Genomic DNA, 17,147 nt, shown 5'->3' on the forward strand with positions numbered 1-17,147 from the left:
CTCCTGGTGACGATTCTGTTTTCTGATCAACTGTCTCATCTCTGTCCGCCATTTTATGTCCTTAACCTCTTTGTTATCGTAATAGTAATATATAGTATATACCCAACCACTGTTATTGTTTTACACAACATGTGTTATTATCAACATCCTGTAAAGACACAGGAAGAGGACTTTTGAAAGGAAGTAGAGACATGACCTTGTTATTTCTAGCAGCTTGAAGAGGCTGGTGGGAGAGAGAGGCGCGAGGGAGAGAGAGGTGCGAGGACGAGGGAGAGAGAGGCGCGAGGGAGAGAGAGGCGCGAGGACGAGGGAGAGAGAGGCGCGGGGGAGAGAGAGACGCGAGGACGAGGGAAAGAGAGGCTGGTGGGAGAGAGAGGCGCGAGGGAGAGAGAGACGCGAGGGAGAGAGAGGCGCAAGGACGAGGGAGAGAGAGGCTGGTGGGAGAGAGAGGCGCGAGGACGAGGGAGAGAGAGGCTGGTGGGAGAGAGAGGCGCAAGGGAGAGAGAGGCGCGAGGACGAGGGAGAGAGAAGCTGGTGGGAGAGAGAGGCGCGAGGGAGAGAGAGATGCGAGGGAGAGAGAGGCGCGAGGACGAGGGAGAGAGAGGCGCGAGTGAGAGAGAGACGCGAGGGAGAGAGAGGCTGGTGGGAGAGAGAGGCGCGAGGGAGAGAGAGACACGAGGGAGAGAGAGGCTGGTGGGAGAGAGGCGCGAGGGAGAGAGAGGCGCGAGGGAGAGAGAGGCTGGAGGGAGAGAGAGGCTGGAGGGAGAGAGAGGCTGGTGGGAGAGAGAGGCTGGAGGGAGAGAGAGGCTGGTGGGAGAGAGAGGCTGGTGGGAGAGAGAGGCTGGTGGGAGAGAGAGGCTGGTGGGAGAGAGAGACGCGAGGGAGAGAGAGGCGCGAGGGAGAAAGAGGCGCGAGGGAAAGAGGGGTGAGGGAGAGAGAGGTGCGAGGGAGAGAGAGGCGCGAGGGAGAGGGACAGAGGGTATAAACGGTGCTCCTAGAAATAGAACTCGAGGATGCTCACAGCGTCTGATGACTCACCAGGTTAATGGTTTCTCTAGGCTGTGTGTGTCTCATTCCCAACCTATGCGACTGCAGATAGGACATGGGGAAAGGGGCTGCTGCAAACGGTCTCTTACGGTAATCAATCCATGCGGATTCAAAAGCAAAATTTAGACATTTTATTTTCAGGTGTTGTGTCATGTGCTCTTTCGTAATAACTCATTACACAGACCTTCCATCCATAACATCATGTAATAACTCATTACACAGACCTTCCATCCATAACATCATGTAATAACTCATTACACAGACCTTCCATCCATAACATCATGTAATAACTCATTACACAGACCTTCCATCCTTTAAAACTTCCTATGGCTGCAAGCCCTAAGTCGGGATCAATATGACAACAGCCACTTCAAGTGCAGGGCGCGAAATTCAAAATATATGTTTTAGAAATATTTAGTTTTCACACATTAACAAGTCCAATACAGCATATGAAAGATAAACATCTTGTGAATCCAGCCAACATGTCCGATTTTTAAAATGTTTTACAGCGAAAACAGCATTTATGTTAGCTCACCACCAAATACAAAAAAGGACAGACATTTTTCACAGCACAGGTAGCATGCACAAAGCCAACCTAACTAACCAAGAACCAACCAAACTAACCAACAAACAACTTCATCAGATGACAGTCTTATAACATGTTATTCAATAAATCTATGTTTTGTTCGAAAAATGTGCATATTTCAGGTATAAATCATAGTTTACATTGCAGCTACAATCAGAAATTGCACCGAAAGCAGCCATAATAATTACAGACACCAACGTCAAATACCTAAATACTCATCATAAAACATTTCTGAAAAAGACATGGTGTACAGCAATTGAAAGACAAGCATCTTGTGATTCCAGCCAATATTTCCGATTTCTTAAGTGTTTTACAGCGAAAACACAATATAGCGTTATATTAGCTTACCACAATAGCCAGAAACACAAGCAATTCCCCAGTAGCAAAGGTTAGCGATCGTAACAAACCAGCAAAAGATATATAATTTTTGACTAACCTTGATAAGCTTCATCAGATGACAGTCCTATAACATCAGGTTACATGTACACTTATGTTTTGCTCGAAAATGTGTATATTTAGAGCTGAAATCAGTGGTTATACATTGTGCTAACGTAGCATATTGTTCCCACAACGTCCGGATATTTTTCTGACACTTTTTCTGACACACATATTCTGACCAAATGACTATTCATAAACATAACTAAAAAATACATGTTGTATAGGAAATGATAGATACACTAGTTCTTAATACAATCGCCGTGTTAGAATTCTAAAAATAACTCCATTACGACATCCAGCTTAGGTATAGCGAGAGAGTACCCAAAAGCTGGGCGCAAACGACTAGCACAACATTTTCGACAGATATATGAAATAGCATCATAAAATGGGTCCTACTTTACCTGATCTTTCATCAGAATGTTGTACAAGGGGTCTTTTGTCCAGAACAATAGTTGTTTGGATTTAGAACGGCCTTTTTCCCTCTCGATTTAGCAAGCACACTTGCCAAGTGGCGTGAATCTCTCCATCGTCAACAAACGGAAGAGAACGGAACACGGCAAAACTTACGAAAAAATTTCAATAATCTGATTAAACTATATTGAAAAAACATACTTTACAATGATATTGTCACATGTATCAAATAAAATCAAAGCCGGAGATATTAGTCATCCATAGCAACAGCTTATCAGAAGGCAAATCCAGGTCCCTCCTCGTGCTCTCCAGAAAACAGGAAACTGGTGACACGCCATGCCAAGAGCTATGATTCGAGTCCAGATCAAGTTACACACTCCATTTCTTCTCTCACTCCTTGTCGACATCTAGTGGAAGACATGTGAAGTGCATCTAAACTAATAAATATCAAGGACTTTAATAGACAGGCCCTAGAACAGTGCATCAATTTCAGATTTTCCACTTCCTGTCAGGAAGTTTGCTGCAAAATGAGCTCTGTTTTACTCACAGATATAATTCAAACGGTTTTAGAAACTAGAGAGTGTTTTCTATCCAATAGTAATAATAATATGCATATTGTACGAGCAAGAATTGAGTACGAGCACCTTTTATCCGGCTACTCAATACTGCCCCTGGAGCCCAAACAGGTTAACATCATGTAATAACTCATTATACAGACCTTCCATCCATAACATCAACATGTATTCACAAATTTATACCACAGAAACTCACCACAGCTACTCTTCAAAGCTGTGGCATACAGCTCATCGATAATGTAGGTCTACGTTCCTCCCTGACATCACAGAGAGGCATACAGCTCATCCATAATGTAGGTCTTCCTCCCTGACATCACAGAGAGGCATACAGCTCATTGATAATGTAGGTCTTCCTCCCTGACATCACAGAGAGGCATACAGCTCATTGATAATGTAGGTCTTCCTCCCTGACATCACAGAGAGGCATCAGCTCATCCATAATGTAGGTCTTCCTCCCTGACATCACAGAGAGGCATAGAGCTCATCCATAATGTAGGTCTTCCTCCCTGACATCACAGAGAGGCATAGAGCTCATCCATAATGTAGGTCTTCCTCCCTGACATCACAGAGAGGCATACAGCTCATCTGTAATGTAGGTCTTCCTCCCTGACATCACAGAGAGGCATACAGCTCATCCATAATGTAGGTCTTCCTCCCTGACATCACAGAGAGGCATACAGCTCATCCATAATGTAGGTCTGCCTCCCTGACATCACAGAGAGGAAGCAGCGGCGTTCTCTGCAACTGTAATGATGTCTTCACATCACAGGGTCTCTGCTCACTTCTTCTGACTTCCTTCCGGTACCGAGCTGATGACTTCATTCATTCATTCACTTCCTCCCAGTCCTATTTCTTCACCAGCAGTAGTCTCCTTTCCTTACTTCTCCCACAATTCATTCACTTCCTCCCAGTCCTATTTCTTTACCAGCAGTAGTCTCCTTTCCTTACTTCTCCCACAATTCATTCACTTCCTCCCAGTCCTATTTCTTTACCAGCAGCAGTCTCCTTTCCTTACTTCTCCCACAATTCATTCACTTCCTCCCAGTCCTATTTCTTTACCAGCAGCAGTCTCCTTTCCTTACTTCTCCCACAATTAATTAACTTCCTCCCAGTCCTATTTCTTTACCAGCAGCAGTCTCCTTTCCTTACTTCTCCCACAATTAATTAACTTCCTCCCAGTCCTATTTCTTTACCAGCAGTAGTCTCCTTTCCTTACTTCTCCCACAATTCATTCACTTCCTCCCAGTCCTATTTCTTTACCAGCAGTAGTCTCCTTTCCTTACTTCTCCCACAATTAATTAACTTCCTCCCAGTCCTATTTCTTTACCAGCAGTAGTCTCATTTCCTTACTTCTCCCACAATTCATTCACTTCCTCCCAGTCCTATTTCTTTACCAGCAGTAGTCTCCTTTCCTTACTTCTCCCACACACCATTCACTGCAGAATCATTACAGGTAACTATTACAGCAGTACATCATTACAGCATTACATTATTACATTATTACATTATTACAGCATTACATTATTACATTATTACAGCATTACATTATTCCATTATTACAGCATTACATTATTACATTATTACAGCATTACAGCATTACATTATTACAGCATTACATTATTACATTATTACATTATTACATTATTACAGCATTACATTATTACATTATTACAGCATTACACTATTACATTATTACAGCATTACATTATTACATTATTCCATTATTACAGCATTACATCATTACATTATTACAGCATTACATTATTACAGCATTACATTATTACAGCATTACATTATTACAGCATTACATTATTACATTATTACATTATTACAGCATTACACTATTACATTATTACAGCATTACATTATTACAGCATTACATTATTACAGCATTACATTATTACAGCATTACATTATTACAGCATTACATTATTACAGCATTACAGCATTACATTATTACATTATTACAGCATTACATTATTACATTATTACAGCATTACATTATTACAGCATTACATTATTACATTATTACAGCATTACATTATTACAGCATTACATTATTACAGCATTACATTATTACATTATTACAGCATTACATTATTACATTATTACAGCATTACATTATTACAGCATTACATTATTACAGCATTACATTATTACAGCATTACATTATTACAGCATTACAGCATTACATTATTACATTATTACAGCATTACATTATTACAGCATTACATTATTACAGCATTACATTATTACATTATTACAGCATCACATTATTACAGCATTACATTATTACAGCATTACATTATTACAGCATTACATTATTACAGCATTACATTATTACATTATTACAGCATTACATTATTACATTATTACAGCATTACATTATTACAGCATCACATTATTACAGCATTACATTATTACATTATTACAGCATTACATTATTACAGCATTACATTATTACATTATTACATTATTACATTATTACAGCATTACATTATTACAGCATTACAGCATTACACTATTACAGCATTACATTATTACATTATTACAGCATTACATTATTACAGCATTACATTATTACATTATTACATTATTACATTATTACATTATTACAGCATTACATTATTACATTATTACATTATTACATTATTACAGCATTACATTATTACATTATTACAGCATTACATTATTACATTATTACATTATTACATTATTACAGCATTACATTATTACATTATTACAGCATTACATTATTACAGCATTACATTATTACAGCATAACATTATTACATTATTACAGCCTTACAGCATTACATTATTACAGCATTACATTATTACAGCATTACATTATTACAGCATAACATTATTACATTATTACAGCCTTACAGCATTACATTATTACAGCATAACATTATTACATTATTACATTATTACAGCATTACAGCATTACATTATTACAGCATAACATTATTACATTATTACAGCATAACATTATTACAGCATTACAGTATTACATTATTACATTATTACAGCATTACAGCATTACACTATTACAGCATTACATTATTACATTATTACAGCATTACATTATTACATTATTACAGCATTACACTATTACATTATTACATTATTACAGCATTACATTATTACAGCATTACATTATTACAGCATTACATCATTACATCATTACATTATTACAGCATTACATTATTACATTATTACAGCATAACATTATTACATTATTACAGCATTACATTATTACATTATTACAGCATTACCTTATTACATTATTACAGCATTACATTATTACATTATTACAGCATAACATTATTACATTATTACAGCATTACATTATTACAGCATTACATTATTACATTATTACAGCATTACATTATTACAGCATTACATTATTACAGCATTACAGCATTACATTATTACAGCATTACATTATTACAGCCTTACAGCATTACATTATTACAGCATAACATTATTACAGCATTACAGCATTACAGCATTACATTATTACAGCATTACAGCATTACATTATTACATTATTACAGCATTACATTATTACATTATTACAGCATTACATTATTACAGCATTACAGCATAACATTATTACAGCATTACATTATTACAGCATTGCATTATTACAGCATTACATTATTACAGCATTACAGCATTACATTATTACATTATTACAGCATTACATTATTACATTATTACAGCATTACATTATTACAGCATTACATTATTACAGCATTACAGCATTACATTATTACATTATTACATTATTACAGCATTACATTATTACAGCATTACATTATTACAGCATTACAGCATTACATTATTACATTATTACAGCATTACATTATTACATTATTACAGCATTACATTATTACAGCATTACATTATTACAGCATTAAAGCATTACATTATTACATTATTACAGCATTACATTATTACATTATTACAGCATAACATTATTACAGCATTACAGCATTACATTATTACATTATTACATTATTACAGCATTACAGCATTACATTATTACATTATTACAGCATTACATTATTACATTATTACAGCATTACATTATTACAGCATTACAGCATAACATTATTACAGCATTACAGCATTACATTATTACATTATTACAGCATTACATTATTACAGCATTACATTATTACATTATTACAGCATTACAGCATTACATTATTACATTATTACAGCATTACATTATTACAGCATTACATTATTACAGCATAACATTATTACATTATTACAGCCTTACAGCATTACATTATTACAGCATTACATTATTACAGCATTACATTATTACAGCATAACATTATTACATTATTACAGCCTTACAGCATTACATTATTACAGCATAACATTATTACATTATTACATTATTACAGCATTACAGCATTACATTATTACAGCATAACATTATTACATTATTACAGCATAACATTATTACAGCATTACAGTATTACATTATTACATTATTACAGCATTACAGCATTACATTATTACAGCATAACATTATTACATTATTACAGCATTACATTATTACAGCATTACATTATTACATTATTACAGCCTTACAGCATTACATTATTACAGCATAACATTATTACAGCATTACAGCATTACATTATTACTTTATTACATTATTACAGCATTACAGCATTACATTATTACATTATTACAGCATTACATTATTACAGCATTACATTATTACAGCATTACATTATTACAGCATTACATTATTACATTATTACAGCATTACATTATTACATTATTACAGCATTACATTATTACATTATTACAGCATTACATTATTACATTATTACAGCATTACATTATTACAGCATTACATTATTACAGCATTACATTATTACAGCATTACATTATTACAGCATTACATTATTACAGCATTACATTATTACATTATTACATTATTACAGCATTACATTATTACATTATTACATTATTACAGCATTACATTATTACATTATTACAGCATTACATTATTACAGCATTACATTATTACATTATTACATTATTACATTATTACAGCATTACATTATTACATTATTACATTATTACATTATTACAGCATTACATTATTACAGCATTACATTATTACATTATTACAGCATTACATTATTACAGCATTACATTATTACATTATTACAGCATTACATTATTACAGCATTACATTATTACAGCATTACATTATTACAGCATTACATTATTACATTATTACAGCATTACATTATTACAGCATTACATTATTACAGCATTACATTATTACAGCATTACAGCATTACATTATTACATTATTACATCATTACAGCATTACATTATTACAGCATTACATTATTACAGCATTACATTATTACAGCATTACATTATTACAGCATTACATTATTACAGCATTACATTATTACGTTATTACATTATTACATTATTACATTATTACAGCATTACATTATTACAGCATTACATTATTACATTATTACATTATTACATTATTACAGCATTACATTATTACAGCATTACAGCATTACATTATTACATTATTACATTATTACAACATTATATTATTACAGCATTACATTATTACAGCATTACATTATTACAGCATTACACTATTACAGCATTACATTATTACATTATTACAGCATTACATTATTACAGCATTACATTATTACAGCATTACATTATTACAGCATTACATTATTACAGCATAACATTATTACAGCATTACATTATTACAGCATTACATTATTACAGCATTACATTATTACAGCATTACATTATTACATTATTACAGCATTACATTATTACATTATTACAGCATTACACTATTACATTATTACAGCATTACACTATTACATTATTACAGCATTACATTATTACAGCATTACATTATTACATCATTACATTATTACATTATTACATTATTACATTATTACATTATTACATTATTACAGCATTACATTATTACATTATTACAGTATTACATTATTACATTATTACAGCATTACATTATTACATTATTACATTATTACATTATTACAGCATTACATTATTACATTATTACATTATTACATTATTACATTATTACATTATTACAGCATTACATTATTACATTATTACAGCATTACATTATTACATTATTACAGCATTACACTATTACATTATTACATTATTACAGCATTACAATATTACATTATTACATTATTACATTATTACATTATTACATTATTACATTATTACAGCATTACATTATTACATTATTACATTATTACATTATTACAGCATTACATTATTACATTATTACAGCATTACATTATTACATTATTACAGCATTACATTATTACAGCATTACATTATTACAGCATTACATTATTACATTATTACAGCATTACATTATTACAGCATTACATTATTACATTATTACATTATTACAACATACTATTGTATTTACAGCACCAGTCTCTAGTACAGTCAGTCACAGTAACAGAGGCTATACGTTATGAGATACACAGGGATGGTCTGACTGACTGGCTGCGTACTGACGTCTTCTGTCCCTGGTTGAATGAACAGGCTGTTCCTGGAGGATTGTGGGAAGCTGTGAGGAAGAGTGTAGAATTGTGGGGAGATGTGAGGATTCTCTGTGACTAGGCTTTTGCAGTAATGTTGTTTACCCAGACACGTCTCTATCCGCTAGGGGGGGAAACATGGTAAGTGATTGGATCAGCCTGCTATCACAAGAATTTGGATTTTATCCAGGACAACTAAATGTCTTGTCAGGTATTGCTGTGGAGAAGCCCTTTCCTGCTGTCCAATGACCTAGTGGCCTCATGGGTGGAAGGTTATTAATATTTTTTATAATGAACAGGCGCGAGGGGAAAAAAACCATCAAACTCTATGATGAAACTGTCTCTCATGAGGACCGCCACAGGATAGGAAGAGCCAGAGTCACCTCTGCTGTAGAGGATGAGTTCATTAGAGTTACCAGCCTCAGAATGGAAAGGAAGACCCAGAGTTACCTCTGCTGTAGAGGATGAGTTCATTAGAGTTACCAGCCTCAGAATGGAAAGGAAGACCCAGAGTTACCTCTGCTGCAGAGGATAAGTTCATTAGAGTTACCAGACTCAGAAATTGCAACCCAAATAAATGCTTCACAGAGCTTAAGTGACAGACACATCTCAACATCAGCTGTTCAGAGGAGACTGAGTGAATCAGTCCTTCCTGGTCGAATTGCTGCAAAGAAACCACTACTAAAGGACACCAATAATAAGAAGAGACTTGCTTGGGCCAGGAAACACGAGCAATGGACATTAGACCGGAGGGAATCTGTCCTTTGGTCTGATGAGTCCAAATTTGAGATTTTTGGTTCCGTTGTAAGACGCAGAGTAGGTGAACGGAGGATCTCCGCATGTGTGGTTCCCACCATGAAGCATGGAGGAGGAGGTGTGATGTGTGGGGGAGCTTTGCTGGTGACACTGTCAGTGATTTCTTTAGAATTCAAGGCACACTTAACCAGCATGACCACCACAGCATTCTGCAGCGATACGCCATCCCATCTGGTTTGTGCTTAGTGGGACTACCATTTGTTTTTCAACAGGACAATGACCCAACACACCTCCAGGCTGTGTAAGGGCTATTTGACCAAGAAGGAGAGTGATGGAGTGCTGCACCAGATGAACTGGCCTCCACAATCACCTGACCTCAACCCAATTGAGATGGTTTGGAATGAGTTGGACTGCAGAGTGTAGGAAAAGCAGCCAACAAGTGCTCAGCATATGTGGGAACTCCTTCAAGACTGTTGGAAAAGCATTCCAGGTGAAGCTGGTTGAGAGAATGCCAAGAATGTACAAAAATGGCATCAAGGCAAAGGGTGGCTACTTTGAAGAATCTCAAATAAAACACTTTTTTTGGTGCTGAGAAGTATTTCTGTCTGTAAGAAAGCCTTTTTGTGGGGAAAACCTCCTTATGATTGGCTGGGCCTGCCCCCCCCCCCCCCCCCCCAGTGGCTGGGCCTATGCCCTCCCAGACCCACACATGGCTGTGCCCCTGCCGAGTCATGTGAAATCCATAAATTAGGGCCTAATGAATTTAATTCAATTGGCTGATTTCCTCATATGAACTGTAACTCAACAAAATCTTTTGTTCAGTATAGATGAACGTGTTTTATTTAATTGTTAAACCCATAACCATGTGTATGAGGTGTATACTTTTGTTTCAAAGTAGATGTGTTCAAGACTACCCAGAACCCCTCTGTGTGACCCTGATTAAACCCACTGCTGTAAGACGGTTCAAAGGTGAACTAGTTTTATTTGTCAATTATAAACAATTCCAATACATACACATATTGTTTTTCTTAGTTTCAGTTTATTCAACTTCTGTTTACAAGAAAGTTTCAGACAACAGATGATCTTTTTACAGGGTGAAGCACCATGATGTGGTACAGCGTTGCAGAAACACAAACATGTACAATATTGTCTTGTTTAGTTCTTATTGCTTGATGAGGTACTGTATTGCATGTTGTAGCTTATTCATAATACTAACTACTATATGGTAAAACATTGGCAAATCATACAGAATGTAATAGCATAAGCATACCCGTTTTCAGACAGATTAAGAAATAAAGAATAAGTACATACACACTAAGGCAGTAATCTCTCTCTCTCTCCCCTCTCTCTCTCTCCTCTTCCCTCTCTCTCCCCTCTCTCTCTCTCCTCTTCTCTCTCTCTCTCCCCCTCTCTCTCTCTCTCCTCTTCTCTCTCTCTCCCCTCTCTCTCTCTCCTCTTCTCTCTCTCTCCCCTCTCTCTCTCTCCTCTTCTCTCTCTCTCCCCTCTCTCTCTCTCCTCTTCTCTCTCTCTCTCTCCCCCTCTCTCTCTCCTCTTCTCTCTCTCTCCCCTCTCTCTCTCTCTCTCCCCCCTCTCTCTCCCCCTCTCTCTCTCTCCTCTTCTCTCTCTCTCCCCTCTCTCTCTGTATCTCTCCCGCCTTCATATCATTCACAGAGTACAGAACATGATGTCACAGTAAAAGCCTAACAGACACATCTCTCAAGAGAATACAGTGCTTCCTTTTAACAGTGTTTCAACAGATAATAACCACTTGGAAACTATTTGAACGTAGTCATTTATCATCACTCACTACTTAATGACCATTTAAGAATAATGAGTTAGCACAGATGTACGTGGTTATTTGATGAAGAAAGGCACTGTGTGGTTGTTATAACAGCTGTTGGATCATCGTCCCACTGGTGATGCAGACATACATTTATACCATATAATAGAAACTCCCCTATAGCTGCGTACCCCTACGCAACTAAACAACCATTCATATATCATACCACATATAATCCCATATGATATCCAGGGTATTCACCTAAGAATGTAAGAGAGGCTCTTTGCTCAGCAGCACCACCTTGTTAAATAAAATCCTGTTGAGAACCCTGATATGTAATATTGTTTTGTTGTGGTGGATTATAATGATATTTGTCTTTGTTCCCTACATGCTAGTCGTGTCACCTTTCTCCCGAAGGCTTTTCTTAAACAACACTTTAACTCTTCTTTGCTTGTTGACTTGACTTCTCATCAGAACCTTTTACCTGGTCTCTGTTCTCTGTCCCTGTTTCTTCTTCTTCACTGGAATCGGATTCTGATTCTCCCCATTTCTCTCCTCTTTGTCACCCCCCCTCTCCTTTCTCCTTTGCAGACTTGTCTGTTTTGCTATCTTTAAAAAAAGAAAAGTAGCTGCATCATCCTTCTCCTCCTTTTTACCTCCATCTTTCTCTCCCTTCACCTCTCTGTCTTCTCCTGTCTCTGAAGCATCACCCTCCATCTTCCTTGTCTACTTCCTCCCTCCTCTGTCTCAGTTCCAGGTTCCTTGTCTACTTCCTCCCTCCTCTGTCTCAGAATCTGTCTCAGTTCCAGGTTTATTGTCTACTTCCTCCCTCCTCTGTCTCACTTCCAGGTTCCTTGTCTACTTCCTCCCTCCTCTGTCTCAGTTCCAGGTTTCTTGTCTACTTCCTCCCTCCTCTGTCTCAGTTCCAGGTTCCTTGTCTACTTCCTCCCTCCTCTGTCTCAGAATCTGTCTCAGTTCCAGGTTCCTTGTCTACTTCCTCCCTCCTCTGTCTCAGTTCCAGGTTCCTTGTCTACTTCCTCCCTCCTCTGTCTCAGAATCTGTCTCAGTTCCAGGTTTCTTGTCTACTTCCTCCCTCCACTGTCTCAGTTCCAGGTTCCTTGTCTACTTCCTCCCTCCTCTGTCTCACTTCCAGGTTCCTTGTCTACTTCCTCCCTCCACTGTCTCAGTTCCAGGTTCCTTGTCTACTTCCTCCCTCCTCTGTCTCAGTTCCAGGTTCCTTGTCTACTTCCTCCCTCCTCTGTCTCAGAATCTGTCTCAGTTCCAGGTTTCTTGTCTACTTCCTCCCTCCACTGTCTCAGTTCCAGGTTTCTTGTCTACTTCCTCCCTCCTCTGTCTCAGTTCCAGGTTTCTTGTCTACTTCCTCCCTCCTCTGTCTCAGTTCCAGGTTTCTTGTCTACTTCCTCCCTCCTCTGTCTCAGTTCCAGGTTTCTTGTCTACTTCCTCCCTCCACTACCTCAGTTCCAGGTTTCTTGTCTACTTCCTCCCTCCACTGTCTCAGTTCCAGGTTCCTTGTCTACTTCCTCCCTCCTCTGTCTCAGAATCTGTCTCAGTTCCAGGTTTCTTGTCTACTTCCTCCCTCCTCTGTCTCAGTTCCAGGTTCCTTGTCTACTTCCTCCCTCCTCTGTCTCAGAATCTGTCTCAGTTCCAGGTTCCTTGTCTACTTCCTCCCTCCTCTGTCTCAGTTCCAGGTTCCTTGTCTACTTCCTCCCTCCTCTGTCTCAGTTCCAGGTTCCTTGTCTACTTCCTCCCTCCTCTCTCTCAGTTCCAGGTTCCTTGTCTACTTCCTCCCTCCTCTGTCTCAGTTCCAGGTTTCTTGTCTACTTCCTCCCTCCACTGTCTCAGTTCCAGGTTCCTTGTCTACTTCCTCCCTCCTCTGTCTCAGAATCTGTCTCAGTTCCAGGTTCCTTGTCTACTTCCTCCCTCCTCTGTCTCAGTTCCAGGTTCCTTGCCTACTTCCTCCCTCCTCTGTCTCAGAATCTGTCTCAGTTCCAGGTTTCTTGTCTACTTCCTCCCTCCTCTGTCTCAGTTCCAGGTTTCTTGTCTACTTCCTCCCTCCTCTGTCTCAGAATCTGTCTCAGTTCCAGGTTTCTTGTCTACTTCCTCCCTCCTCTCTCTCAGTTCCAGGTTCCTTGTCTACTTCCTCCCTCCTCTGTCTCAGTTCCAGGTTCCTTGTATACTTCCTCCCTCCTCTGTCTCAGAATCTGTCTCAGTTCCAGGTTTCTTGTCTACTTCCTCCTCATCTGTCTTTTCCACATGGTATGAATCATCTCGTCCACTTTCTCTTTCTCCTCTTTTCCATCTGTTGAAGATGGACCGTCATCCCCTGCTTCTCCAACCTCCTCAGCTTCATCCGATGCCTCCTCCTCCTTCTCCTCTCCATCCTTCATTTCTCCAGGACCAGGTTCTCCAGACTTCCCTGTTGCTTGGTCTGCAGGCTCTTCTCCCCAACCACACTGTCTGAGTCCTCCTCTGTGGTCCTAGTAGACTCTTCCTTGTTATCACCTTGTTCCTCTGTGGTTTTAGTGATATCTTCCTTGTTATCACCTTGTTCCTCTGTGGTTTTAGTAATATCTTCCTTGTTATCACCTTGTTCATCTGTGGTTTTAGTAATATCTTCCTTGTTATCACCTTGTTCATCTGTGGTTTTAGTAATATCTTCCTTGTTATCACCTTGTTCCTCTGTGGTTTTAGTAATATCTTCCTTGTTATCACCTTGTTCCTCTGTGGTTTTAGTATTCTCTTCCTTGTTATCACCTTGTTCCTCTGTGGTTTTAGTAATATCTTCCTTGTTATCACCTTGTTCCTCTGTGGTTTTAGTATTCTCTTCCTTGTTATCACCTTGTTCCTCTGTGGTTTTAGTAATATCTTCCTTGTTATCACCTTGTTCATCTGTGGTTTTAGTATTCTCTTCCTTGTTATCACCTTGTTCATCTGTGGTTTTAGTAATATCTTCCTTGTTATCACCTTGTTCCTCTGTGGTTTTAGTAATATCTTCCTTGTTATCACCTTGTTCCTCTGTGGTTTTAGTAATATCTTCCTTGTTATCACCTTGTTCCTCTGTGGTTTTAGTAATATCTTCCTTGTTATCACCTTGTTCCTCTGTGGTTTTAGTAATATCTTCCTTGTTATCACCTTGTTCCTCTGTGGTTTTAGTAATATCTTCCTTGTTATCACCTTGTTCCTCTGTGGAGTTCTCAGCTATTGCAGTCTCCTCCTTTTCACCTTTTTCTCCCTCTGGACTCTCCTCTGTGTCAGTAGATTTACTGTCCTCTGTTGGCTTCTGAAATTAATTGCACATTAGCAAATTAATATGATTCTATTATCGTGAGCCTATCATAAGTCTTTCAGACACAATATGTTGAACATTCAAACAGTTGGAATTGTATTTGAGCTATAGATAATATAGAAAATAATGTACACCTATTTTTTAAAGCATGAAACTTGGTACACATGTACAGTAGTAAGCAATATTTTTAAGTGTGAGATTTGTCTAACCTCTTCAGTGGACAGGTCACTCTGTGGAGAGGTGTGTTTAACCTCTTCAGTGGACAGGTCACTTTGTGGAGAGATGTGTTTAACCTCTTCAGTGGACAGGTCACTCTGTGGAGAGGTGTGTCTAATCTCGTCAGTGGACAGGTCACTCTGTAGAGAGGTGTGTCTAACCTCGTCAGAGGACAGGTCACTCTGTGGAGACTGGTCTGCGTTCTCTAAAGGGCCTTCATCCGTCTGCACCTCCCCGTCTGCATCAGAGGAAGGAGGCGTTACTATTAACCAGCCGCAGGACGACACTGACACCTCATGGTATTAACACAGACACAGACAGGACACATAAGCAACATTATTCATGGTATTAACACAGACACAGACAGGACACATAAGGAACATTATTCATGGTAGAAACAGCCCTTCAGACAGCACGGCTCATAGGAGTAGACCTCAAACAGAGTGTCAGGGCTGCCATTTGGGCTGAAGATAATACCCTGCAATGTGGCTTTAATAAAGACATAGAAATGTTACAGTTTAAAGACTTTAATAAAGACATAGTATTTAGATATTATCTCATTATTAACATGTATTTTTCTCAGTAAAAAAAAAGAATATTTGCACACAGTTTTACAATTGCATTGACACTAATTCTGTGTTTTTGGAGTAATTTGTTTAAGATTCGAACAGAGAATCAGATTAAAGGCTCTGATAAACAAGACAATTACATGCTTGTTTTAAGTACTTGATGAGCAAGGATTCTAATTATAACAGAGAAATTAAAAAAATTACCATCATAAAATCAAGTGTTACATATTTTTGTGTTTAATAATAATAATAATATAAGTCAAAACCAGTTTGACAAAAATGTTGCTTTACAGATTAGACTGGATTACCAAAGGCATTTAATGCATTTTAAATGCAAAACGGATTGAAGTTTAGCAGCAAAGATGAAACATCCACAGCAATAATGGGTCTTCTTTGAATATTTTATGGAAATGTTTTTTTTGCATTCATTAACACTAGCTGTGTCTTCCAACCAACCACACAGACACACTGTGAGCAGAAGAGTTAACGTGACTACAAACTCTGAACATTTAAATGTGATTTAGAATGGGGAATGGGGGGGGGGGGGGGGGGGGGGTTCTCATAAAAATGCTAAATCAAATTAAATACAACATTTAAAAAAATAATTCTCCCCTTCATTATATCCATTAGATTTGGCTGGGCATTGAAGATGACTGGATGACTAGGTACTTTGGTGTCTGCTTCCCTCAGACAGACATAGAATGCGTTCCAAACGGCACCCTATTCCCTACATAGTGCACTACTTTTGACCAGGGCCCATTGGACTCTAGTCAAAAGTAGTGAACCATGTAGGGAATAGGATGCGAATTGGGGGAACAGCCATACGGTTCAACGACGGAG

General features: G+C 37.7%; 1 pseudogene; it reads right to left on the reverse strand.

The window, feature by feature from the left end:
* Positions 1 to 13,441: 13,441 nt before the first annotated feature.
* Positions 13,442 to 17,147, reverse strand: part of LOC129856757 (doublecortin domain-containing protein 2-like) — a 43,537-nt pseudogene continuing 39,831 nt past the window's right edge.

Source organism: Salvelinus fontinalis, chromosome 6 (genome assembly GCF_029448725.1).
Source record: "Salvelinus fontinalis isolate EN_2023a chromosome 6, ASM2944872v1, whole genome shotgun sequence".
Classification (NCBI taxonomy): domain Eukaryota; kingdom Metazoa; phylum Chordata; class Actinopteri; order Salmoniformes; family Salmonidae; genus Salvelinus; species Salvelinus fontinalis.